This window comes from Kogia breviceps, chromosome X, assembly GCF_026419965.1.
Source record: "Kogia breviceps isolate mKogBre1 chromosome X, mKogBre1 haplotype 1, whole genome shotgun sequence".
Lineage (NCBI taxonomy): Eukaryota > Metazoa > Chordata > Mammalia > Artiodactyla > Physeteridae > Kogia > Kogia breviceps.
The window spans coordinates 78,145,031-78,171,159 of record NC_081330.1 but is presented as its reverse complement, the minus strand read 5'-3'; positions in this window follow the sequence as shown (position 1 = coordinate 78,171,159).

Here is a 26,129-nt window from a genome sequence, read left to right as displayed (position 1 = left end):
TCATTCAGTCTACCTCACTGGAACTTCTAGTCATTCATTCCCATAGGGTCCTCACTCAGGGAACTCTGAACTTTGGAGATGCTTCCTTCTGTATTTTCCAACCAACACCCTACCACACTACCACCATTCACATACAAACACACACTCACACACATGCACACACACCTCTTCACCTATACAGTCTTTCCTGACGAAGAGCTGGAAGCCCATGCCCCTTTGGACTGGTGTCAATTTCTGTCTGGCCTGGTGATTGTATTTTTGAACTGCCTCTTGCTTCTTGTTAGGATCTCCTGGATTTGAAGATAAAGAAATATCCTCAAGAGCATGCACAGCATTTCTCTGGGGGAAGACTTCCAGTCCTGCAGTGGGCTCAGTAACTGTTGAGCAAGAACATTGATGGTGAAGTTAGGAAGCCCAGACACAGGCCGGGCTCTGCATCTATTTCATTCTGAGACTTTAGACAAGTTAAATGTCTCTGTGCCTCAGCTTCCCCACATTGTAACATGAGCACTGTTAGCCTTGATATTTGTATCTTTTCTGATCTTTAAAAATCAAACAATAATATACATACAATAACAAGTATAACAGTGACAGCTACTATTTCTTAATCATTTGCTCTTCCGGGCACTGTACTAAGCACTTAGTGCAGTTTATTTCATTTGGTATTTACAATCACTCAGGTAGGTATTGATATTATTGTATTATTGTACTTACTCTTGTGTCTCTTTTGTCACTTTATTCCCTCTTATGCTGTTATTCTTTTTCTTTGTAGAACTCACTTGGCATGTTACATTTTTACTGGTTTATTTGTTTGTTGTCTGTCTTCCACTCTAGAAAGTAAACACTATGAAGGCATATTCACTGCTATATCCCCAGTGCCTAGAACGGTGACTAACATATAATAGATACTCAGTAAATATTTTTTGATGAAGGAGTTGCATAAATAACCATTTTACAAATGAGACTGAGGCCCAGAATAGTGAAATCACTTACCTGTATAGAGCTACCTAGACAAGATCCAAATTGTTAAGCACAGTGTGCATGTACACCTTGGGTTTGGCTGAACTGGAAGGAAGCAGTGGTGCAAAAAGGAAATCCACACAAATCCTGCTCAAGAACATGCATGCACACAAAACCATAAACCCACAAATATCATATATAAACATAGATGCATCAATGCATATGGACACATAGTTATACATATGTGTATATAAGGACCATAGGCATAAAATACTAGCACACTGACACACAACACAAGAAATATACATGCAGAGATACACAGACACACAAAACAGTCATACAGACATGCAAATATACACAGACATGCACATGGACACAAAAACAAAGATTGAAACACAGATCCATTTATCCAAGCAGAACACAAGCAGACAGTACATGCATATAAGTATGTAAACACACAGATAGACACATATAAACATTAACCCAAAGAAACATTTAAAAAGAGGGAGATGTATTTAAAGGTAAACTAACAATAACAGGCCTCACATACTAAGGGATAAGGGAATAACAGAAACTTATTTGTACAATGGGAATACAGAGGTGGTAACAAATCGCATGGACTTCATTGGTCTAAGAAAACTTCTGAGAGGAGCTGGAATGTGGACTGGGACCTGAGATTTGGTTAACACTGTCTAGGCAAAGAGAATGGGGAAGGAATTCCAGATAAGATGGGTAATGAACAAATGCATATTATTTACCTTCAATGTTCCTGACACTGTTCTAGGTACTGGGGGTATAGTACTGAACTAAACAGACATGGAGCTTATTTTTCTAGTTGAAAGTATCTATTAAGCAAACAACCAAATAAATAAATATGGAAATGAAATGTTATATTATATATTATATGGCTCAGCCACAAAGTCTCAGCATCATAAACACTGAATCTTACTCTTACCAATAAAATTATCTTTGAATGTATTGAGACAATGGGAAGACAGGAAATATGCATGAGTTTATGTGTGCAGGACTGGGGTGAATGGATACAGGGGAACAAATGAGAGCTAGATACTCATCTTCTATAGAAGATAGAAGAAGGAGTAGCAATATAAGCATGTTATTTAGAGTTATGGAGTCAAAGCTCCCCAAAATCAGTTAAAAGTGTTGATAATGTTTGTCTCTGAGGAGGGAAAAATGTTTTAACAAGCATCATAGAACTATTTGATTGTTTTGATTACATACATGTTTAAGAACTATTTGACTGCTTTGATTACATGCATATTTAACTAGAACATATGTGTGTTGCATATACTGCATCAGGCGGTGATGAGTACCATGAAGTTAAAATGAAGCAGTGCTGTGGGACAGTGAGTATGGTAGGAAGAATACTGGACCCCACAAAATGTCTATATGCTAATTCCCAAGTTTTGTAAATATGTTAGTTTACATGGCAAAGGAGGATTAAATTTGCAGATGCAATTAAGGTTGCTAGTTAACTGACTTTAACATAGAAATTATTTTGGATTATCCAGCTGATGTCAGTGTAATCACAAGGGTCCTTAAAAGTGGAAGAGAGGGAGGCAGAAGAGGCAGAGTTACAGGAAAATGTTACTATGAAAAAAGGTGCAGATAGGTGCAACATTGCTGGCTTTGAAGATGGAGGAGGAGAGCCATGAGCCAATGAATGTGGGTGGCCTCTAGAAGCTGAGAAGGACAAAGAAATGGATTGTTCCCTTTCAAAGCCTCCAAAAAGGAATGCAGCTCTGCTCACATCTTGATTTTAGTTCAGAAATATCCCTGGCAGACTTCTGACCTCTAGAACTGTGAGAGAGTAAATTTGTGGTGTTTTAAGCTACTAAAATCATGATAATTTGTTATGGCAGTGATAGAAAATTAAACAGAGAGTAATAAGGTGGCATGTACTCTTGGAGGAAGTAACATTTGAATAGATACTTGAATGAAGTGAAAGAGCAGGTTTGGCCAATATCTGGGAAAGATAATTCCAGGAAAGGAGGACTGTAAGTGGAAAGATGCTGAGGAGGGAGCATACCTGGCATTTTCAAGTATGTGTGGTTGGAGTACAGTGAGTGAAGGGGAGAATTGTTAGAGCATATAATAGGAAAGGGGATGGTTGAGGGGGAGTATATCATGCAGGGTTTTGAGGGTCATTTAAAGAATTTTAGCTTTTACTCTGAGATAAGGAATGATTGGTGGTATCTGAACATGGGAATGATGTGGTCTGGATTGTGTTTTAAAATCTTTTCCCTACTTCTCTATGGCAGACCCTAGAGGGGCAAGGGTAGAAGCAGGGAGACAAATCTGGATGCTTTTGCCACAAATGAGTAAATGTACAATGGTGGCACTTTAATCAGAGTAGAAAGAGTAGATGCCAGAGACTGAGGAAAGAAGAATGGCTAGGACTTGACAATGTGTCAGAATGAATCATGGCTAAGTGTAAGGTGCAGATATTGCCCATGTGGTAGATCTGGATGGCCTGGGCAACAACAAGGTCACAAATAAAGCTCAACAAATTCTGGACGGGGAATGGTGGTTTTTATGAGAAAACAGTTTGGAACCAGCTTTATGGGAATAGAAGTGATGGGACTTCTGCACTGAGATATCCTTGTAGAGAGAATATGATAGGACTGGAAGTCAGAAGAGAGGTCATGGCTAGAGGGAAATCTTTGAAAATCATTTAGAAAGAGATGATGGTGAAGCCACAGGAGCTTGCCATACCTCTGAGGAGAGTAGAGAAAAGGAGCAGAGAGTCAAGGATGGAGAACCAAGAGTTCCTAGAGGACACACAACTCCCTCCTTTGCCACTAATTCCAGACCCATACTTAGAATCATTAAAGGTCAGAGCCTAGAGAACCCTTTGAGGTCACCACGGATCTTATATTGCATCAATTGTACAGGTGGGAAAAACTGAAGCCTAGAGAGAGAATGGAATTTGTTCAAGTCTACACAGCGAAGGTCAGTGTTAGAGGAAGGACTGGAACTCAGACTACTTTTATTTATATATTTACTTATTTTTTTCACATCTTTATTGGAGTATATATACTTAACAATGGTGTCTTAGTTTCTTCTCTATAACAAAGAGAATCACTATACATACACATTTATCCCCATTTCTCCTCTCTCTTGTGTCTCACTCCCACCCTCCATATCCCACCCTTCTAAGTGGACACAAAGCACAGAGCTGATCTCCTTGTGCTATGCAGCTGCTTCCCACTAGCTCTCTATTTTACGTTTGGTAGTGTATAAATATCCATGCCACTCTCTCACGTTGCTCCAGCTTAACCTTCCCCCTCCCCATACCCTCAAGTCCATTCTCTACATCTGCGTCTTTATCCCTGTCCTGCAGCTAGGTTCTTCAGAACCTTTTTTTTTTTTTTTTTTTAGCTGCCATATATATGTGTTAGCATACGGTAATTGTATTTCTCTTTCTGACTTACTTCACTCTGTATGCCAGTTTGTAGGTCCATCCACCTCACTGCAAATAACTCAATTTCATTTTTTATGGCTAATATTCCATTGTATATATGTGCCACATCTTCTTTATCCATTCATCTGTTAATGGACACTTAGTTTGCTTCCATGTACTGGCTATTGTAAATAGTACTGCAATGAACATTTCAATACATGACTCTTTTTGAATTATGGTTTTCTTAGGGTATATGCCTAGTAGTGGGATTGCGGGGTCGTATGGTAGTTCTATTTGTAGTTTTTTAAGGAACCTCCATACTGTTCTCCATAGTGGCTGTATCAATTTACATTCCCACCAGCAGTGCAAGAGTGTTCCCTTTTCTCCACATCCTCTCCAACATTTATTGTTTGTAAATTTTTTTAATATCTTTACTGCAGTATAATTGCTTTACAATGGTGTGTTAGTTTCTGCTTTATAACAAAGTGAATCAGTTATACATATACATATGTTCCCATATCTCTTCCCTCTTGTGTCTCCCTCCCTCCCAACCTCCCTATCCCACCCCTCTAGGTGGTCACAAACCACCTAGCTGATCTCCCTGTGCTATGCGGCTACTTCCCACTAGCTATCTATTTTACGTTTGGTAGTGTATATGGTAGTGTCCATGCCACTCTCTCACTTTGTCACAGCTTACCCTTCCCCCTCCCCATATCCTCAAGTCTGTGCTCTCGTAGGTTTGTGTCTTTATTCCTGTCTTACCCCTAGGTTCTTCATGAACTTTTTTTTCTTCTTAGATTCCATATATACATGTTAGCATACAGTATTTGTTTTTCTCTTTCTGACTTACTTCACGCTGTATGACAAACTCTAGGTCCATCCACATTTCAACAAATGACCCAGTTTCGTTCCTCTTTATGGCTGAGTAATATTCCTTTGCATATATGTACCGCATCTTTATCTATTCGTCTGTTGATGGGCATTTAGGTTGCTTCCATGACCTGCCTATCATAAATAGAGCTGCAGTGAATACTGTGGTACATGACTCTTTGAATTATGGTTTTCTCAGGGTGTATGCCCAGTAGTGGGATTGCTGGGTCATATGGTAGTTCTATTTTTAGTTTTTTAAGGAACTTCCATACTGTTCTCCATAGTGGCTGTATCAATTTACATTCCCACCAACAGTGCAAAAGGTTTCCTGTTTCTCCACACCCTCTCCAGCATTTGTTGTTTATAGATTTTCTGATGATGCTCATTCTAACTGGTGTGAGGTGATACCTCATTGTAGTTTTGATTTGCATTTCTCTAATAATTAGTGATGTTGAACAGATTTTCATATGCTTCTTGGCCATCTGTATGTCTCCTTTGGAGAAATGTCTATTTAGGTCTTCTGTCCATTTTTGGATTGGGTTGTTTGTTTTTTTTAAATACTGAGTTGCATGAGCTATTTATATATTTTGGAGATTAATCCTTTGTCCATTGATTCACTTGCAAATGTTTTCTCCCATTCGGAGGGTTGTCTTCTTGTCTTGTTTAAGGTTTCCTTTGCTGTGCAAAAGCTTTGAAGTTTTATTAGGTTCCATTTGTTTATTTTTGTTTTTATTTCCATTACTCTAGGAGGTGGATCAAAAAAGATCTTGCTGTGATTTATGTCAGTGAGTGTTCCTCTTATGTTTTCCTCTAAGAGTTCTATAGTGTCCGGTCTTACATTTAGGTCTCTAATTCCTCTTGAGCCCATTTTTCTGTATGGTGTTAGGGAGTGTTCTAATATCATTCTTTCACATGTAGTTGTCCAGTTCTCAAAGCACTACCTATTGAAGAGACTGTCATTTCTCCATTGTATATCCTTCCCTCCTCTGTCATGGATTAGTTGACCATCAGTGTGTGGGTTTATCTCTGGGATTTCTATCTTGTTCCATTGATCTATGTTTCTGTTTTCATGGCAGTACCAAATTGTCTTGATTACTGTAGTGTTGTAGTATAGTCTGAAGTCAGAGAATCTGACTCCTCCAGCTCCACTTTTTCCCCTCAAGACTACTTTGGCTATTCAGGGTCTTCTTTGTTTCCATACAAATTTTAAGATTTTTTTTTCTAGTTCTGTAAAAAGTGTCTTTGGTAATTTGATATGGATTGCAACAAATCTGTAGATTGCTTTGGGTAGTATAGACATTTTCACAATATTGACTCTTCCAATTCAAGAACATGGTATATCTCTCCATCTGTTGGTATCACCTTTAATTTATTTCATCAGTGTTTTCTAGTTTTCTGCATACAGGTCTTTTGTCTCCCTAGGTAGGTTTACTCATAGGTATTTTATTATTTTTGTTACAATGGTAAATGGGAGTGTTTATTTAATTTCTCTTTCAGATTCTTCATCATTCGTGTGTAAGAATGCAAGAGATTTCTGTGCATTAATTTTATAACCTGCAACTTTACCAAATCCATTGATTAGTGCTAGTAGTTTTCTCATGGCATCTTTAGTATTCTCTATGTAGAATATCATGTCATCTGCAAACAGTGACAGTTTTACTTCTTCTTTTCCAATTTGTATTCCTTTTATTTATCTTTCTTCTCTGATTGTTGTGGCAAGGACTTCTAAAACTCTGTTGAATAATAGGGATGAGAGTGGACATCCTTGTCTTTTTCTTGATCTTACAGGAAATACTTTCAGGTTTTCACCATTGAGAATGATGTTTGCTGTGGGTTTGTCTTATATGGCCTTTATTATGTTGAGGTACGTTCCCTCTATGCCCACTCTCTGGAGAGTTGTTATCATACATGGGTGTTGAATTTTGTCAAAAGCTTATTCTGCATCTACTGAGATGATCATATGGTTTTTATTCCTCAATTTGCTAATATGGTATATCACATTGATTGACTTGCATATGTTGAAGAATCCTTGCATCTCTGAGATAAATCCCACTTGATCATGGTGTATGATCCTTTTAATGTGTTGTTGGATTCTGTTTCCTAGTATTTTGTTGAGGATTTTTGCATCTATATTCAACAGTGATATTGGTCTTTAATTTCCTTTTTTTGTAGTATCTTTTTCTGGTTTTGGTATCAGTGTGATGGTGGTTTCATAGAATGAGTTTGGGAGTGTTCCTTCCTCTACAATTTTTGGGAAGATTTTGAGAAGGATGGGCGTTACCTCTTCTCTAAATGTTTTATAGAGTTTTCCTGTGAAGCCATCTGGTTCTGGATTATTGTTTGTTGGAAGATTTTAAATCACAGTTTCAATTCCGTTACTTCTGATTGGTCTGTTCATATTTTCTATTTCTTCATGGTTCAGACTTGGAAGGTTATACATTTCTAAGAATTTGTCCATATCTTCCAGGTTTTCCATTTTATTGGCATAGATTTGCTTGTAGTAGTCTTTTAGGATGCTTTGTATTTCTGCAATGTCTATTGTAATTTCTCCTTTTTATTTCTAATTTTATTGATTTGAGTCATCTCCCTCTTTTTCTTGATGAGTCTGCCTAATGGTTTATCAATTTTGTTTACCTTCTCAAAGAACCAGATTATAGTTTTATTGATCTTTGCTATTATTTCATTTATTTCTATTTCATTTATTTGTGCTCTGATCTTTATGAATTATTTCCTTCTGCTAACATTGTGTTTTGTTTGTCCTTCTTTCTCTACTTCCTTTAGGTGTAAGTTTAGATTGTTTATTTGAGATTTTTCTTGTTTCTTGAGATAGGCTTGTATAGCTATAAACTTCCCTCTTAAAACTGCTTTTGCTGCATCCTAAAGGTTTTGGATCATCGTGTTTTCATTGTCATTTGTCTCTAGGTATTTTTTTATTTCCTCTTTGATTTCTTCAGTGATCTCTTAGTTATTTAGTTATGTATTGTTTAGCCTCCATGTGTTGGTGTTTTTTATGATTTTTTCCCTTTAATTCATTCATAATCTCATAGCATTGTGGTCCAAAAAGATGTTTGATATTATTTCAATTTTCTTAAGTTTACTGAGGCTTGATTTGTGACCCAAGATGTTACCTATCCTGGAGAATGTTCCATGTGCACTTGAGAAGAAATTGTAATCTGCTGTTTTTGGATGGAATGCCCTATAAATATCAATTAAATGTAACTGCTCTATTGTGTCACTTAAAGTTTCTCTTTCCTTATTTATTTTAATTTTGGATGATCTGTCCACTGGTGTGAGTGAGGTGTTAAAGTCCCTCAGTATTATTGTGTTACTGTCGATTTCCTCTTTTATAGCTGTTAGCAGTTGCTTATGTATTGAGGTGCTCCTATGTTGGGTGCATATATATTTATAATTGAGATATCATCTTCTTGGATTAATCCCTTGATCATTTTGTACTGTCCTTACTTGTCTCTTGTAACATTCTTTATTTTAAATTCTATTTTATCTGATATGAGTATTGCTACTCCAGCTTTCCTTTGATTTTCATTTGCATGGAATATCTTTTTCCATTCCCTCACTTTCAGTCTGTATGTGTCCCTAGGGCTGAAGTGGGTCTCTTGTAGACAGCATATATACTGCTCTTGTTTTTGTATCCATTCAGCAAGCCTGTGTCTTTTGCTTGAAACATTTAATCCATTCATGTTTATGGTAATTAATTATATGTATGTTCCTATTACCATTTTCTTAATTATTTTGAGTTTATTTATGAGTCCTTTACTTGTCTTCTTATGTTTCCCATGTAGAGAAGTTCCTTTAACATTTGTTGTGGAGTTGGTTTGGTTCTGCTAAAGTCTCTTAGCTTTTGCTTGTCTGTAAAGCTTTTGATTTCTCCATGGAATCTGAATGAGATCCTTGCCATGTAGAGTAATCTTGGTTGTAGTTTCTTCCCTTTCATCACTTTAAGTATATCATGCCACTCCCTTCTGGCTTGTAGAGTTTCTGCTGAGAAATCAGCTGTTAACCTTATTGGAGTTCCCTTGTATGTTATTTGTTGTTTTTCTCTTGCTGCTTTCAATAATTTTTCTTTCTCTTCAATATTTACCAGTTTGATTACTATGTGTCTCGGTGTATTTCTCCTTGGGTTTATCCTGTATGGGACTCTCTGCATTTCCTGGACTTGGGTAGCTATTTCCTTTCCCATGTTAGGGAAGTTTTTGACTCTAATCTCTTCAAATATTTTCTCATGTCCTTTCTCTCTCTCTTCTCTTTTTGGGACCCGTATAATGCAAATGTTGTTATGTTTAATGTTGTTCCAGAAGTCTCTTAGGCTGTCTTCATTTCTTTTCATTCTTTTTTCTTTATTCTGTTCCATGGCAGTGAATTCCACCATTCTGTCTTCCAGGTCACTTATCCGTTCTTCTGCCTCAGTTATTCTGCTATGGATTCCTTTCAGTGTAGTTTTCATTACAGTTATTGTATTGTTCATCTCTGTTTGTTTGTTCTTTAATTATTCTAGGTCTTTATTAAACATTTCTTGATTCTTCTCAATCTTTGCCTCCATTCTTTTTCAGAGGTCCTGGATCATCTTCACTATCATCATTCTTAATTCTTTTTCTGGAATGTTGCCTAGCTCCACTTCATTTAGTTGTTTTTCTTTGGTTTTATCTTGTTCCTTCACCTGTTATATAGCCCTCTGCCTTTTCATCTTGTCTATCTTTCTGTGAATGTGGTTTTTGTTCCACAGGCTGCAGGATTGTAGTTCTTCCTTCTGCAGTCTGCCGTCTGGTGGATGAGGCTATCTAAGGGGCTTGAGCAAGTTTCCTGATGGGAGGGACTGGTGGTGGGTGGAGCTGGGTGTTGCTCTGGTGGGCAGAGCTCAGTAAAACTTTAATCTGCTTCTCTGTGGATGGGTCAGGCTGTGTTCGCTCCCTGTTGGTTGTTTGGCCTGAGGTAACCCAACACTGGAGCCTACCCTGGCTCTTTATTGCAGCTAATGGCGGGCTCTGAGAGGGCTCATGCCAAGGAGTACTTCCCAGAACTTCTGCTGCCAGTGTCCTTGTCCCCATGGTGATAAACAGCCACTCCCACCTATGCAGGAGACCCTCCAACACTAGCAGGTAGGTCTGGTTGAGTCTCCTGTGGGGTCACTGCTCCTTCTCCTGACTCCTGATGTGCACACTACTTTGTGTGTGTCCTCCATGAGTGGAGTCTCTGTTTCCCCCAGTCCTCTCAGAGTCCTGCAATCAAATCACACTAGCCTTCAAAGTCTGATTCTCTAGGAATTCCTCCTCCCATTGCTGGACTCCAGGTTGGAAAGCCTGACGTGCAGATCAGAATCTTCACTCCAGAGGTGGACTTCTGTGGTATAAGTGTTCTCCAGTTTGTGAGTCACACACCCAGCATTTATGGGATTTGATTTTATTGTCATTGCGCCCCTCCTACCACCTCATTGTGGCTTCTCCTTTGTCTTTGGATGTGGTGTATCATTTTTGGTGAATTCCGGTGTCTTCCTGTCGATGATTGTTCAGCAGTTAGTTGTGTTTCTGGTGTCCATGCAAGAGCAAGTGAGAGCACATCCTTCTACTCTGCCATCTTGGTTCAGGGATTTGATCATATGGTTTATATCCTTCATTTTGTTAATATGGTGTATCATATTGATTGATTTGCATTTATTGAAGAAGCCTTGCATTCCTGGGATAAACCCCACTTGATCATGGTGTATGATCTCTTTAATGTGATGTTGGATTCTGTTTGCTAGTATTTTGTTGAGGATTTTTGCATCTATGTTTATCAGTGATATTGGTCTGTAGTTTTCTTTTTTTGTGACATCTTTCTCTGGTTTTGGTATCAGGGTAATAGTGGCCTTGTAGGAGGAGTTTGAGAATGTTCCTCCCTCTGCTATATATTGGAGGAGTTTGAGAAGGATGGGCATTATCTCTTCTCTAAATGTTTGATAGAATGTGCCTGTGTTGCCATTTGGTCCAGGAATTTTGTTGGAATTTTTAAAATCATATTTTCAATTTCAGTGCTTGTGATTGTTCTGTTTATATTTTCCATTTGTTCCTGTTTCAGTCTCAGAGGGTTGTGCTTTTCTAAGAATTTCTCCATTTCTTCCAGGTTGTCCATTTCATTGGTATATAGTTCCTTGTAGTAATCTGTCATGATCCTTCGTATTTCTGTAGTGTCAGTTTTTACTTGTCCTTTTTCATTTATAATTCTATTGATTTGAGTCTTCTCCCTTTTTTTCTTGATGAGTCTGGCTAATGGTTTATCAATTTTGTTTATCTTCTCAAAAAACAGCTTTTAATTTTATTGATCTTTGCTATCATTTCCTTCATTTACTTTTCATTTATTTCTGATCTGATATTTATGATTTCTTTCCTTCTGCTAAGTTGGGTTTTTTTTGTTCTTTTTTCTCTAATTGCTTTTGTTGTAAAGTTAGGTTGTTTATTTGAGATGTTTCTTGTTTCTTGAGGTACGATTGTCTTGGTATAAACTTCCCTCTTAGAACTGCTTTTGTTGCATTCCACAGTTTATCAGGCATTGTGTTTTCATTGTCGTTTGTTTCCAAGTATTTTTTGTTTTCCTCTTTGATTTCTGCAGTGATCTCTTGGTTATTTAGTAGTGCATTGTTTAGTCTCCATTTGTTTGTATTTTTTACAGATTTTTTCCTCTAATTGATATCTAGTGCCATAGTGTTGTGTTTGGAAAAGATACTTGATACAATTTTAATTTTCTTCAATTCCAAAGGCTTTATTTGTAAACCAAGATATGATCTATCTTGGAGAAAGTTCCATGAGCTATTGAGAAGAAAGTGTATTCTGTTGTATTTGGGTGGAATGTCCTATAAATATCACTGAAGTCCATCTTGTTTAATATGTCATTGAAGCTTGTGTTGCCTTATTTATTTTCATTTTGGATGATCTGTCCATAGGTGAGAGTGGGCTGTTAAAGTATCCTACTATATTTGTGTTACTGTCAATTTCCCTTTTATGGTTGTTAGCATTTGCCTTATATACTGAGGGGCTCCTATGTTGAGTGCGTATATATTTACTCTTGTTATAACTTCTTGGATTGTTCCCTTGATCATTATGTAGTGTTCTTTTAGTCTCTTGTAATAGTCTTTATTTTAAAATCCATTTTGTCTGATATTACAATTCCTACACCAAGTTTCTTTTGATTTCCATTTTCGTAGAATATCTTTTTCCATCCTCTCACTTTCAGTCTGTATGTGTCCCTAGGACTGTAGTCAGTCTCTTGTAGACAGCATATATACTGGTCTTATTTTTGTATCCATTCAGCCAGTCTATGTCTTTTGGTTGGAGCATTTAATCCATTTACATTTAAGTTAGTTTTTGATATGTATATTCCTATTATCATTTTCTTAATTGTTTTGGGTTTGTTATTGTAGGTTTTTTTCTTCTCTTGTGTTTCCTGCCTAGAGAAGTTCCTTTATCATTTGTTGTAAATCTAGTTTTGTGGTGCTGAATTCTCTTAGCTTTTGCTGTCTGTAATGGTTTTAATTTCTCTGTCAAATCTGAATGAGATCCTTGCTGGGTAGAGGAACCTTGACTGTAGTTTTTCCCTTTCATTGCTTCAAATATGTCCTGCCCCTCCCTTCTGACTTTCAGAATTTCTGCTGAAAGATCAGCTGTTAACCTTATGGGGATTCCTTTGTATGTTATTTTTTGTTTTTTCCCTTGTTGCTTTTAATATTTTTCCTTTTTACTTAATTTTTTATTGTTTGATTAATATGTGTGTTGACATGTTTCTCCTTATATTTATCCTGTTTGGGACTCTCTTTGCTTCCTGGACTTGATTATTTCCTTTCCCATATTAAGGAAATTTTCAACTATAATCTGTTCAAATATTTTCTCAGTCCCTTTCTTTTTCCTTCTTCTTCTGGGACCCCTATAATTCAAATGTTGGTGCATTTAATATTGTCCCAGAGGTCTCTGAGACTGTCCTCAATTCTTTTCATTCTTTTTTCTTTATTTTGCTCTGCAGTAGTTATTTGCACTATTTTATCTAACAGGTCACTTATCCGTTCTTCTGCCTAAGTTATTCTGCTATTGATTCATACTAGAGAATATTTAGTTTCATTTACTGTGTGGTTCATCATTGTTTGGTTGCTCTTTAGTTCTTTTAGGTCCTTTTTAAACCTTTCTTATACTTTCTCCATTCTGTTTCCAAGATTTTGGATCATCTTTACTATCATTCCTCTGAATTCTTTTTCAGGTAGGCTACCTATTTCCCTTTATTTGTTTGGTCTGGTGAGGTTTTACCTTGTTCCTTCATCTGCTGTGTATTTCCCTGTCTTCTTATTTTGCTTAACTTACTGTGTTTTGGGTCTCCTTTACTTAGGGTGCAGGTTCGTAGTTCCCATTGGTTTTGATGTGTGCCCCCAGTGAGTTATGTTGGCTCAGTGGGTTTTGTAGGCTTCCTGCTGTAGGGGACTGGTTCTGGTGTGCTGGTGGATGAGAGTGGATCTTGTCTTTCTGGTGGGCAGGACCGCATCCAGTGATGTGTTTTGGGGTGTCTTGAATTTATTTTGGTACCTTGAATTTGAATTTATTATGATTTTAGGCAGTCTCTCTTCTAATGGATTGTGTTTTTTTCCTGTCTTGCTTGTTTGGCATAGGGAGTCCAGCACTGTAGCTTGGTGGTTGTTAAGTGCATCTGGGTCTTAGTGTTGAGATGGAGATCTCTGTGAGATCTTTCACATTTTGATATTACATGAGACTGGGAGGTCTCTTGTGGACCCATTTCCTGTACTCATTTTTCCCCCCACAGAGGTTCAGACCTGACACCTGGCCAGAGCATCAAGACCCTGTCATCCAGTTAGCTTAGAAGAAATGTGAGAAGAAAAAGAAAGAAAGAAAGAAAAAATATTAAAGTAAAATAATTTTTTAAATATATATTATTAAAAATAGAAAAATATAAATGTAATAAAAATAGAAAGAAAGAATAGAACAACAAAACCCAAAAGAGAAATCCACCAATGATAACAAGTGCTAAAATCTATACAAAAGCAAAAAAACAAAGAAACAAAACGGAGAGACAGAATCCTAGGGCAAATGGTAAAAGCAAAGCTATACAGACAAAATCACACAAAGAAGCATACACATCATACACACTCACAAAAATAGAAAAAGTAAATATATTTATATACATATATAGGAATAGAGCAACCAAATCAATAAACAAATCTACCAATGATAATAACCTCTAAATACTAAACTAAAATAAACATAAACCCAGAAACAAATTACATGGAGAAAGCAAATCCCAACCCTGCAGTTGCTCCCAAAGACCTCCACCTAAATTTTGGGATGATTTGTTGTCTATTCAGGTATTCCACAGATGCAGGGTACATCAAGGTCATTGTGGAGATTTAACCTGCTGCTCCTGAGACTGCTGGGAGAGATTTCACTTTCCATGCTTTGTTTGTACAACTCCTGGGGTTCAGCTTTGGATTTGGCCCCACCTCTGTCTGTTGGTTGGCTGAGGGCGTCTCTTCCCTGCCCCCAGACAGGAGAGGGTTAAAGGAGCAGTTGATTAGGGGTCTCTGGCAACTCTGGCCTGGGGGAAGGAGGGGTACAGAATGAGGGGTGAGCCTGTGGCGGCAGAGGCCCACGTGACATTGCAACAGCCTGAGGTGCAATGTGTGTTCTCCCGGGAAAGTTGTCTCTGGATCATGGGACCCTGGCAGTTGTGGGCTGCACAGGCTCCCAGGAGGGGAGGTGTGGATAGTGACCTGTGCTTGTACACAGGCTTCTTGGTGGCTTCAGAGCAACCTTAGAATCTCATGCCCATCTCTGGTGTCTGTGCTGAAAACAGTGGCTCATGCCCATCTCTGGAGCTTGTTTAGCTGGTGCTCTGAATCTCATCTCTTCAAGCACCACAAAACAATGGTCTCTTGCCTCTTAGTCAGGTCCAGACTTTTTCCCAGACTCCCTCCCGGCTAGCTCTGGAGCACTAGCCCCATTCAGGCTGTGTTCACACAGCCAACCCCAGTCGTCTCCCTGGGATTTGAACTCCAAAGCCCAAGCCTCAGCTCCCAGTCTCCACCCGGCCCAGCAGGTGAGCAGAGAAGCCTCTCAGGCTGCTGAATGCTGATCAGCACTTATCCTCTGTGCAAGAATCTCTCTGCCTTACCCTCTGCAACCCTGTTGCTGCACTCCCTGCCCATGACTCTGAAGATTCTCCTCCCCACCCATCCCCCATCTCTATCATTGAAGGGTTTTCCTAGTGTGTGGGACCTTTTCCTCCTTCACAGCTCCCTCCAGTGGGGCAGGTCCCATCCCTATTCTTTTGCCTTTGTTTTTCCTTTTTTCTTTTTCCCTACTCAGGTACCTGTGGAGTTTCTTGCTTTTGGGGAAGTCTGAGGTCTTTTTCCAGTGTTCAGTAGGTGTTCTGTAAGAGTTGTTCCACACGTAGTTGTATTTTTGATGTATTTGTTGGAAGGAAGGTGATCTCCACGTCTTACTCCTCTGCCATCTTGAAGGTCCCTCCCAGACTACTTTTAACTACATCACACTGCCTCTCATCCTGCTACATCCTCTAATTGTGAAGGTTCTGCTCAATCACCCACAGAAATATACTTGGGAGAGCCCCCTTCTAGCCTGGGCAGAGTGGAACTGCTTTGTCCTTATGGAGCCCCAGTTTCTCTCTCTAAAATATAAAGCCAACAGAAGTGATCCGTCTAGTGGAATAACGAAGAATGGACTTGAAAAATCAAGACTGGGCCCATTGACCCTCCAACTCAGATGGTTTATGTATAATTCTACATATTTTACAGAAAAAAAATATATTGTGTACATCTTGGTATCTGTGAATGACTTTGTTATTGTTGTGAGTAAAACAAGCTCAATCAAGCTCATCTTTTTCAGCATCAAACAGGGTGCCCAGAGAGGGGTATTCATTTTTAGGGACCACCTACACCAGCCCTTCTCCATTACTTCTAAGAGATGAGTTTATTTTATAGCTCCAAGCACAATAATAATATATCACATAATAATATTTATATCTATAATAATATCTATAATTTATTGAATGCTTACTATGTGAAAGTTTCTTGATATCTGTTACCTAATTAACCTTCAAAAGTAAACTGTGACACTACTTGGTTTTATTGTCCCATTTTTTCTTATGGAGATAGATTAAGATTCACTGTCACATAGTTAATAAGTAGCAGAGTTGAAATTGCGGACCAGATTTGTTTGATTCCAAAGCTCGCTCTTTTACTGAACATTTAAAATAGAAATTTCAAGAGTATATAAGAGAATAAGAAATGAAACAGAGGGTGGTGCTTCAAGACAGCAGAAGAGTAAGATGCGGAGATCACCTTTCTCCCCCAAAATACATTAGAAATACATCTACATGTGGAACAACTCCTACAGAACACCAACTGAACGCTGGCAGAAGACCTCAGACCTCCTAAAAGGCAAGAAACTGCCCACATACCTGGGTAGGGTAAAAGAAAAAAGAAAAAACAGACAAATAATAGGGGTGGGACTTGCACCAGTGGGAGGGAGCTCTGAAGGAGGAAATGTTTCCACACACTAGGAAGCCCCTTCATGGGCGGAGACTGCATGTGGTGGAGGGGGGAGATTTAGAGCCACGAAGGAGAGCACAGAAACAGTGGTGCGGAGGGCAAAGGGGAGAGATTCCCTAACAGAGGATCAGTGCTGACCAGCACTCATGAGCCCTAGAGGCTTCTCTGCTCACCCGCAGGACGGGTGGGGGCTGGGAGCTGAGGCTTGGGCTTTGGTCGGATCCCAGGGAGAGCACTGGTGTTGGCTGTGCAAACACAGCCTGAAGGGTACTAATGTGCCACAGCTAGCTGGGAGGGAGTCCAGGAAAATGTCTGGAGTTGCCAAAGAGACAAGAGACTATTTCTTGACTCTTTATATCCTGGTGCAAGAGGAGAGGGGATTAAGAATGCCACTTGAGCTCCAGAGACAGGCGAGAACCGCGGCTATCAGCGTGGGCCCCAGAGATGAGCATGAGATGCTAAGGCTGCTGCTTCAGCCACCAAGAAACCTGTGGGCAAGCACAGGTCACTATCCACACTTCCCTCCCGGGAGCCTGTACAGCCTGCCACTGCCAGGGTCCCAGGATCCAGGGACAACTTCGCCAGGACAACGCACAGCACACCTCAGGCTGGTGCAATGTCACGCTGGCCTCTGCTAATGCAAGCATGCCCTGTACCCATGCACATCCCTAACCACGCCCTGAGTGAGCCAAAACCCCCAAATCAGCTGCTTCTGTGGCCCTGTCTGTCTGAGAGCAGAATGGACGCCCTCAGGCGACCTACATGCAGAGGCAAGTACAAATCCAAAGCTGAAACCTGGAAGCTGTGCAAACAAAGAAGAGAAAGGGAAATTTCTCCCAGCAGCCTCAGAAGCAGTGGATTAAATCTCTGCAATCAACTTGATGTACCCTGCATCTGTGGAATACCTGAATAGGCAAAGAATCGCCACAAATTGAGGAGGTGGGCTTTGGGAGCAAAGATATATATATATATATATATATATATATATATATATATATATATATATATATATATACATTTATATTTATATTTATATATTTCCCCCTTTTTCTATTTTTGTGAGTGTGTATGTGTATGCGTCTGTGTGTGATTTTGTCTGTATCTTTGCTTTTCCATTTGTCCAAGGGTTCTGTCTATCCATTTAAAAAAAATACTTAAAGAAGTTTTTGTTTTTGTTTTTGTTTGCGGTATGCGGGCCTCTCACTGTTGTGGCCTCTCCCGTTGCGGAGCGCAGGCTCAGTGGCCATGGCTCATGGGCCCAGCCACTGCACGGCATGTGGGATCTTCCTGGACCGGGGCACGAACCCATGTCCCCTGCATTGGCAGGCGGATTCTCAACCACTGCACCACCAGGGAAGCCCAAGAAATTTTTTTCTTAATAATTATTTTTTATTTTAATAACTTTATTTTACTTTTATTTTATTTAATCTTCTCTCCTTCTTTCTTTTTTTTTTTATGCCTTTTATTCTGAGCCATGTGGAGAAAAGGCTTTTGTTGCTCCAGACAGACATCAGGGCTGTGCTACTGAGGTGGGAGAGCCAAGTTCAGGACACTGGTCTACAAGAGACCTCCCAGCTCCATGTAATATCAAATGGTGAAAATCTCCCAGAGATCTCCATCTCAATGCCAAGACCCAGCTCCACTCAACAACAGACAAGCTACAGTGCAGGACACTCTATGCCGAACAACTAGCAAGACAGGAACACAACTCCATCCATTAGCACAGAGGCTGCCTAAAATCATAATAAGGCCATAGACACCCCAAAACACACCACCAGAAGTGGCCATTCCCACCAGGAAAATAAGATCTAGCTTCATTCACCAGAACAAAGGCACTTGTCCCCTCCACCAGGAAGCCTACACAACCTACTGAACCAACCTTAGCCACTGGGGAGAGACACCAAAAACAATGGGAACTACGAACCTGCAGCCTGCAAAAAGGAGACCCCAAACACAGTAAGTTAAGGAAAATGACAAGACTGAGAAACACAACAGATGAAGGAGAAAAAACCCATGAGACATAGCAAATGAAGAGAAAATAGTCAGTCTACCTGAAAAAGAATTCAGAATAATGATAGTAAAGATGATCCAAAATCGTGGAAATAGAACATACAAGAAATGTTTAACAAGGACCTAGAAGAACTAAATAGCAAACAAACAGTGACGAACAACACAATAAATGAAATTAAAATTTCTCTAGAAGGGATCAATAGTAGAATAACGAAGGCAGAGGAACAGAAACGTGACCTGGAAGATAAATTAGTGGAAATAACTACTGCAGAGCAGAATCATGAAAAAAGAATGAAAAGAACTGAGGACAGTCTCAGAGACCTCTGGGACAACATTAAATGTACCAACATTAGAATTATAGGAGTCCCAGAGGAAAAAAGAGGAAAAGAAAGGGACTGAGAAAATATTTGAAGAGATTATAGTTGAAAACTTCCCTAATATGGGAAAGGAAAGTGCTAATCAAGTCCAGTAAGCAAAGAGAGTCCATTACAGGATAAATACAAGGATAAACAAGCCAAGATACATATTAATCAAATCATCAAAAATTGAACACAAAGAAAACATATTAAAAGCAGCAAGGGAAAAACAACAAATAACACACAAGGGAATCCCCATACGGTGAACAGTTGATCTTTCAGCAGAAACTCTGCAAGCCAGAAGGGAGTGGCCAGACATATTTAAAGTGATGAAGGAGAAAAACCTACAACAGAGATTACTCTACCCAGCAAGGATCTCATTCACATTTGATGGAGAAATTAAAACCTTTACAGACAAGCAAAAGCTGAGAGAGTTCAGCACCACCAAACCAGCTTTACAACAAATGCTAAAGCAACTTCTCTAGGCAAGAAACACAAGAGAAGGAAAAGACCTACAATAATAAACCCAAAACAATTAAGAAAATGAGAATAGGAACATACATGTTGATAATTACCTTAAATGTAAATGGATTAAATGCTCCCACCAAAAGACACAGACTGGCTGAATGGATATGGAAACAAGACCTATATACATGCTGTGTAAAAGAGACCCACTTCAGAGCTAGGGAAAAATAGAGACTGAAAGTGAGGGGATGGAAGAAGATATTCCATGCAAATGGAAATCAAAAGAAAGTGGGAGTACCAATTCTCATATCAGACAAAATAGATTTTAAAATAAAGACTATTACAGGAGACAAAGAAGGACGCTACAAGGGATCCAGATCAAGGGATCAATCCATTAAGAAGATACATCAATTGTAAATATACTTGCACCCAACATAGGAGCACCTCAATACATAAGGCAAATATTAACAGGCAGAAAAGGGAAAATCAACAATAACAGAATCATAGTAGGGGACTTTTAACACCCCACTTTCACCAATGGACAGATCATCCAAAATGAATATAAATGAGGAAACACAAGCTTTTAATAATACATTAAACAAGATGGACTTAATTGATATTTATAGGACATTACATCCAAAAACAACAGAATACACATTTTTCTCAAGTGCTCACGGAAAATTCTCCAGGATAGATCATATCTTGGGTCACACATCAAGCCTTGGTAGATTGAAGAAAAATGAAATTGTATCCAGTATCTTTTCCAACCACAACAATATGAGCCTAGATAACAATTACTGGAAAAGATCTGTAAAAAATACAAACACATGGAGGCTAAACAATACACTACTTAATAATGATGTGATCATTCAAGAAATCAAAGACCAAATCAAACAATACCTAGAAACAAATGACAATAGAGACATGATGACCCAAAACCTATGGGATGCAGCAAAAGCAGTTCTAAGAGGGAAGTTTATAGCAATACAATCCTACTTTAAGAAACAGGAAACATCTCAAATAAACAACCTAACCTTGAACCTAAAACAATTACAGAAAGAAGAACAAATAATCCCCAAATTTAGCAGAAGGAAAGAAATCATAAAGATCAGATCAGAAATAAATGAAAAAGAAATGAAGGAAATGATAGTAAAGATCTATAAAACTAAAAGCTCATTTTTTGAGAAGATAAACAAAATTGATAATCCATTATCCAGAATCATCAAGAAAAAAACGAGAAGACTCAAATCAATAGAATTAGAAATGAAAAAGGAGAAGTAACAACAGACACTGCAGAAATACAAAGGATCATGAGAGATTACTACAAGGAACTCTATGCCAATAAAATGGACATCCTGGAAGAAAGGGACAAATTCTTAAAAAAGGACAACCTTCCAAGACTGAACCAGGAAGATATAGAGAATATGAACAGACCAAAGACAAGCATTGAACTTGAAACTGTGATTAAACATCTTGCAACAACAACAAAAAAAGCCCAGGACCAGATGGCTTCACAGGTGAATTCTATAGAACATTTAGAGAAGAGCTAATAACACGTATCCTTCTCAAACACTTCCAAAATACATCAGAGGGAGGAAAATTCCCAAACTCATTCTATGAGGCCACCATCAACCTGATACCAAAACCAGACAAAGATTTTACAAAGAAAGAGAACTAGAGGACAATATCAGCAATGAGCATAGATGCAATAATCCTCAACACAATAGTAGCAAACAGAATCCAACAGCACATTAAGAGGATCATATACTATGATCAAGTGGGGTTTATCCTGGAAATGCTAGGATTCTTCAATATACGCAAATCAGTCAACGTGATACACCATATTAACAAGTTGAAGGAGAAAAACCATGTGATCATCTCAAAAGATGCAGAGAAAGCTTTCCAGAAAATTCAACACCTATTTATGATAAAGGCCCCCAGAATGTAGGCATAGAGGGAAGTTTACTCAACATAGTAATGGCCCTATATGACAAACCCACAGCCAATATCATCCTCAATGGTGAAAAACTGAAATCATTTTCACTAAGATAAGGAACAAGACAAGGTTGCCCACTCTCACCACTATTATTCAATATAGTTTTGGAAGTTTTAGCCACAGCAGTCAGATAAGAAAAAGAAATAAAAGGAATCAAAATCAGAAAAGAAGAAGTAAATCTGTCAGTATTTGCAGATGATATGACACTATATAGAGAATCCTAAAGATCTATCAGAAAACGACTAGAGCTAATCAATGAATTTGGTAAAGTAGCAGGATACAAAGTTAATGCACAGAAATCTCTTGCATTCCTATGCAGTAATGATGAAAAATCTGAAAGTGAAATTAAGAAAACACCCCCATTTACCCCTGCAACCAAAAGAATAAAATATCTAGGAATAAACCTACCTAAGGAGACAAAAGACCTGTATGCAGAAAATTATAAGACACTGATGAAAGAAATTAAAAATGATACAAATAGATGGAGAGGTATACCATGTTCTTGGATTGGAAGAGTCAACATTGTGAAAACGACTCTACTACACAAAGCATTCTACAGATTCAATGCAATCCCCACCATACTACCATTGGCATTTCACAGACCTAGAACAAAAAATTTCACAATTTGCATGGAAACACAAAAGACCCCGAATAGTCAAAGCAATCTTGAGAAAGAAAAACAGTGCTGGAGGAATCACGTTCCCTGTCTTCAGACTATACTACAAAGCTACATTCTTCAAGATAGTATGGTACGGACACAAAAACAGAAATATAGATCAATGGAACAGGATAAAAAGCCCAGAGATAAACCCACGCACATATGGTCCCCTTATCTTTGATGAAGGTGGCAAGAATATACAGTGGAGAAAAGACAGACTTTTCAATAAGTGGTTCTGGGAAAACTGGAGAGCTACATGTAAAAGAATGAAGTCAGAATACTCCCTAACACCATACACAAAAATAAACTCAAAATGGATTAAAAACCTAAACGTAAGGTCAGACACCATCAAACTCTTAGAGGAAAACATAGGCAGAACACTCCATGACATAAATCACAGCAAGATCCTTTTTGACCCACCTCCTAGAGAAATTGAAATAAAAATAAAACTAAACAAGTGACACCTAATGAAACTTAAAAGCTTTTGCACAACCAAGGAAACCATAAAGAAGACAAAAAGACAACCCTCAGAGTGGCAGAAAATATTTTCAAATGAAACAATTGACAAAGGATTAATCTCCAAAATATACAAGCAACTCATTCAGCTCAATATCAATAAAATAAACAACCCATTCCAAAAATGGGCAGAAGACCTAAATAGACATTTCTCCAAAGAAGATATACACATTGCCAACAAACACATGAAAGAATGCACAACATCATCAATCATTAGAGAAACGCAAATCAAAACTACAATGAGATATTATCTCACACCAGTCAGAATAGCCATCATCAAAAAACTCTAGAAACAATAAGTGCTGGAGAGGGTGTGGAGAAAAGGGAACCATCTTGCACTGTTGGTGGGAATGTAAATTGATACAGCCACTATGGAGAGCAGTATGGAAGTTCCTTGAAAAACTAAAAATAGAACTACCATATGACTCAGCAGTCCCACTACTGGCATATACCATGAGAAAACCATAATTCAAAAAGAGTCATGTACCAAAATGTTCATTGCAGCTCTTTTTACAATGGCTAGGACATGGAAGCAACAGAAGTGTCCATCAACACATGAATGGATAAAGAAGATGTGGCACATATATACATGGAATATTACTCAGCCATAAAAGGGAATGAAACTGAGTTATTTGTAGTGAGCTGGATGGACCTAGAGACTGTCATACAGAGTGAAGTAAATCAGAACGAGAAAAACAAATATTGTATGCTAACACATATATATGGAATCTAAAAAAAGGAAAGAAAGAAAATGATCAGAAGTACCTAGGGGCAAGACAGGAATAAAGATGCAGACCTACTAGAAAATGGACTTGAGGATATGGGGAGTGGGAAGTGTAAGCTGGGACAAATTGAGACAGTGGCATGGACATATATACACTACCAAACTTAAAATAGATAGCTAGTGGGAAGCAGCCACATAGCACAGGGAGATCAGCTCAGTGCTTTGTTACCACCTAGAGTGTTGGGCTAGGGAGGGTGGGAGGGAGAGAGATGCAAGAGAGAAGAGATACGGGGACATATGTATATGTATAACTGATTCACTTTGTTATAAAGCAGAAACTAACACACCTTTGTAAAGCAGTTATACTCCAATTAAGATGTTTAAAAAAAGCTTAATGTTTCTGAAAAGCACAGCAGAGTTTTCAGCAATCTTATGGAGTTAAGTAGGAAAAACTGATAGTTTAAGAAGGAAGAACAATTTTGGAGTTGATACATCTATACCTTAATTCTGGTGGATGTTATAAACACACACACACACACACACACACACACACAATGACTGGATCCTTTTGTTATATGTATGTACAAAAATGGGAAACAGAACAAATAAAAAATGAAACAAGTATATGCCACCAAGTCTTTTTTTTTTTTGATGAAAACATTGTTTCTTGTGCTCTGGTTCTTAAGGTGAGAGAAAAAAAGGAGGTGAGACATTTGTGGTGACAGTGAGTGAGTGGATGTGATATTCACACACTGTCCAAATTTCATGAGTTTCCTACTTCCATTGACTCTACCCACTGACTTGGAGAGTTGAGCAAGAAACAGATATCCTAATGTCTAGGAAGATCCCTGGAAGGCTGGCTCTGCCTGTCTTTCCTTTACCCCCTCATGAATGGCTTTCAATTTAATTCCAATTCATTTCACCAAAACGTTTCAAAACTGACTTGTTTCAGGCTTGTCTTAGGTTCCTTACAGTGATTGTATCCCTTATTTAACCCTTAACCCTTAAAGCTATGAGGAAGGTACTAATTTTATTCATATTTTACAGATGAAAAGAGTAAGTCTTATGGAATGTAGATAACTTTCTTGAGGCTCTATAGCTAATTCGAATCAGAGCTGGAAATTGAACCTATGCAATCTGTAGTCAGAATTCATATTGTGGCTACCCTTATCCAATACTGTGTCTTGTACTATGAGTTTAATCTCTATAATTCTGGGCCCAGCCAAGGGCCTGGTACGTACTAGATACTTAGTGTCTGTTAGGTTTAACCAAATTGAATGTGGAAGGCGCTATAACTAGGAGTTTAAAGTACTATAACGTCAGAGGGGAAAGAAGAATTAAATCCCCAAAGGATCGTGAAAGCCTTTGAGGAGAAGGTGGAGACATTTGAAATGGACTTCGAAGACTTGGTAGATCTTCTATAGGAAGAATTGGGGGCAAATGGGAGGGTTTCTTCAAGATCAAGTTCAGGGTGAAGGAGGACCACTTTTACATGGATGGATGACTTCTTTTTCAGCACTTCTAGCCTTGACTAATATGCTAGTTTTAGCCTCAAGACGTGAGAAGCTGTTTTGCCATAGGACAAGATTTGACCTATGGCACGCCAAAAGCTACATAATTGCACACCATGTAATAACATTTCTACTGTATTAAGCATAAGTTTACATTCCCTAAGCACATATCATCTAGAGGATTTCAATATATCTGCACCCATATTGGTAGGTAGAAACACATAAGTTATCATTAAAAGTTCATTAACAAATAGGTGAATTTATAGAGTCAGAAAATAGATTCAGTTGTTGCCTAGGACTGGGAGATGGGGGAGGGGATAAGGAGTGACTGCTAATGGGTACAAGTTTTCTTTTGGGAGTTATGAAAATATTCTAAAATTGATTATGTCCATGATTACACTACTCTAAGAATATACTACAATGATTAAATTGTCATTGAATAAGTTTGCTTTATAGTCTGCAAATTATATTTCAATAAAGCTGTAAAAAAGTTCAGTATAGTTTTGGAGGAATTTTTAAAGGCCTAGGAAAAAAATTATAATATAATGTTAAGCAATGAAACATAATATGAAACTGTACATTAGCCATGATCTCAATTAGGTTAAAACTATGATGTACTTGCCTATAGTGCTTAAGAAAACTTTTATGTTTTTGAATTTTCTCATTTTTCCAATGATCATATATTTTCTTAAAAAATTTCTTTTTATAATCATATATGTGGAAATTAAGCATCAAATATTAATACTTGTTTTTAATTGGTGGGCTTAAAATAAGTTTTCTTTTTTACTTGTTACTTTTCATCATTTTCTACAATTAAAATGCATTATTTTAATAAACAGATGAAACTAAAGCATTTGAAAATATCAAACAATATGCATTGCATAACATCTACCAATAAATAAAAATGATTTATATGAACCAATGAAAAAATTAGCAACCATTAGAGGACAACTTGCACATGAAGTACCACATCTGGCTAGTTAACACTTGGAAATATGCTAAATCTCACCTGTAATAGACAAAAGATGAAAACAGTAGATACTGTCCATTGTTGGTGGAAGCATGGGCAAAGAGGACTCTCCCATGGG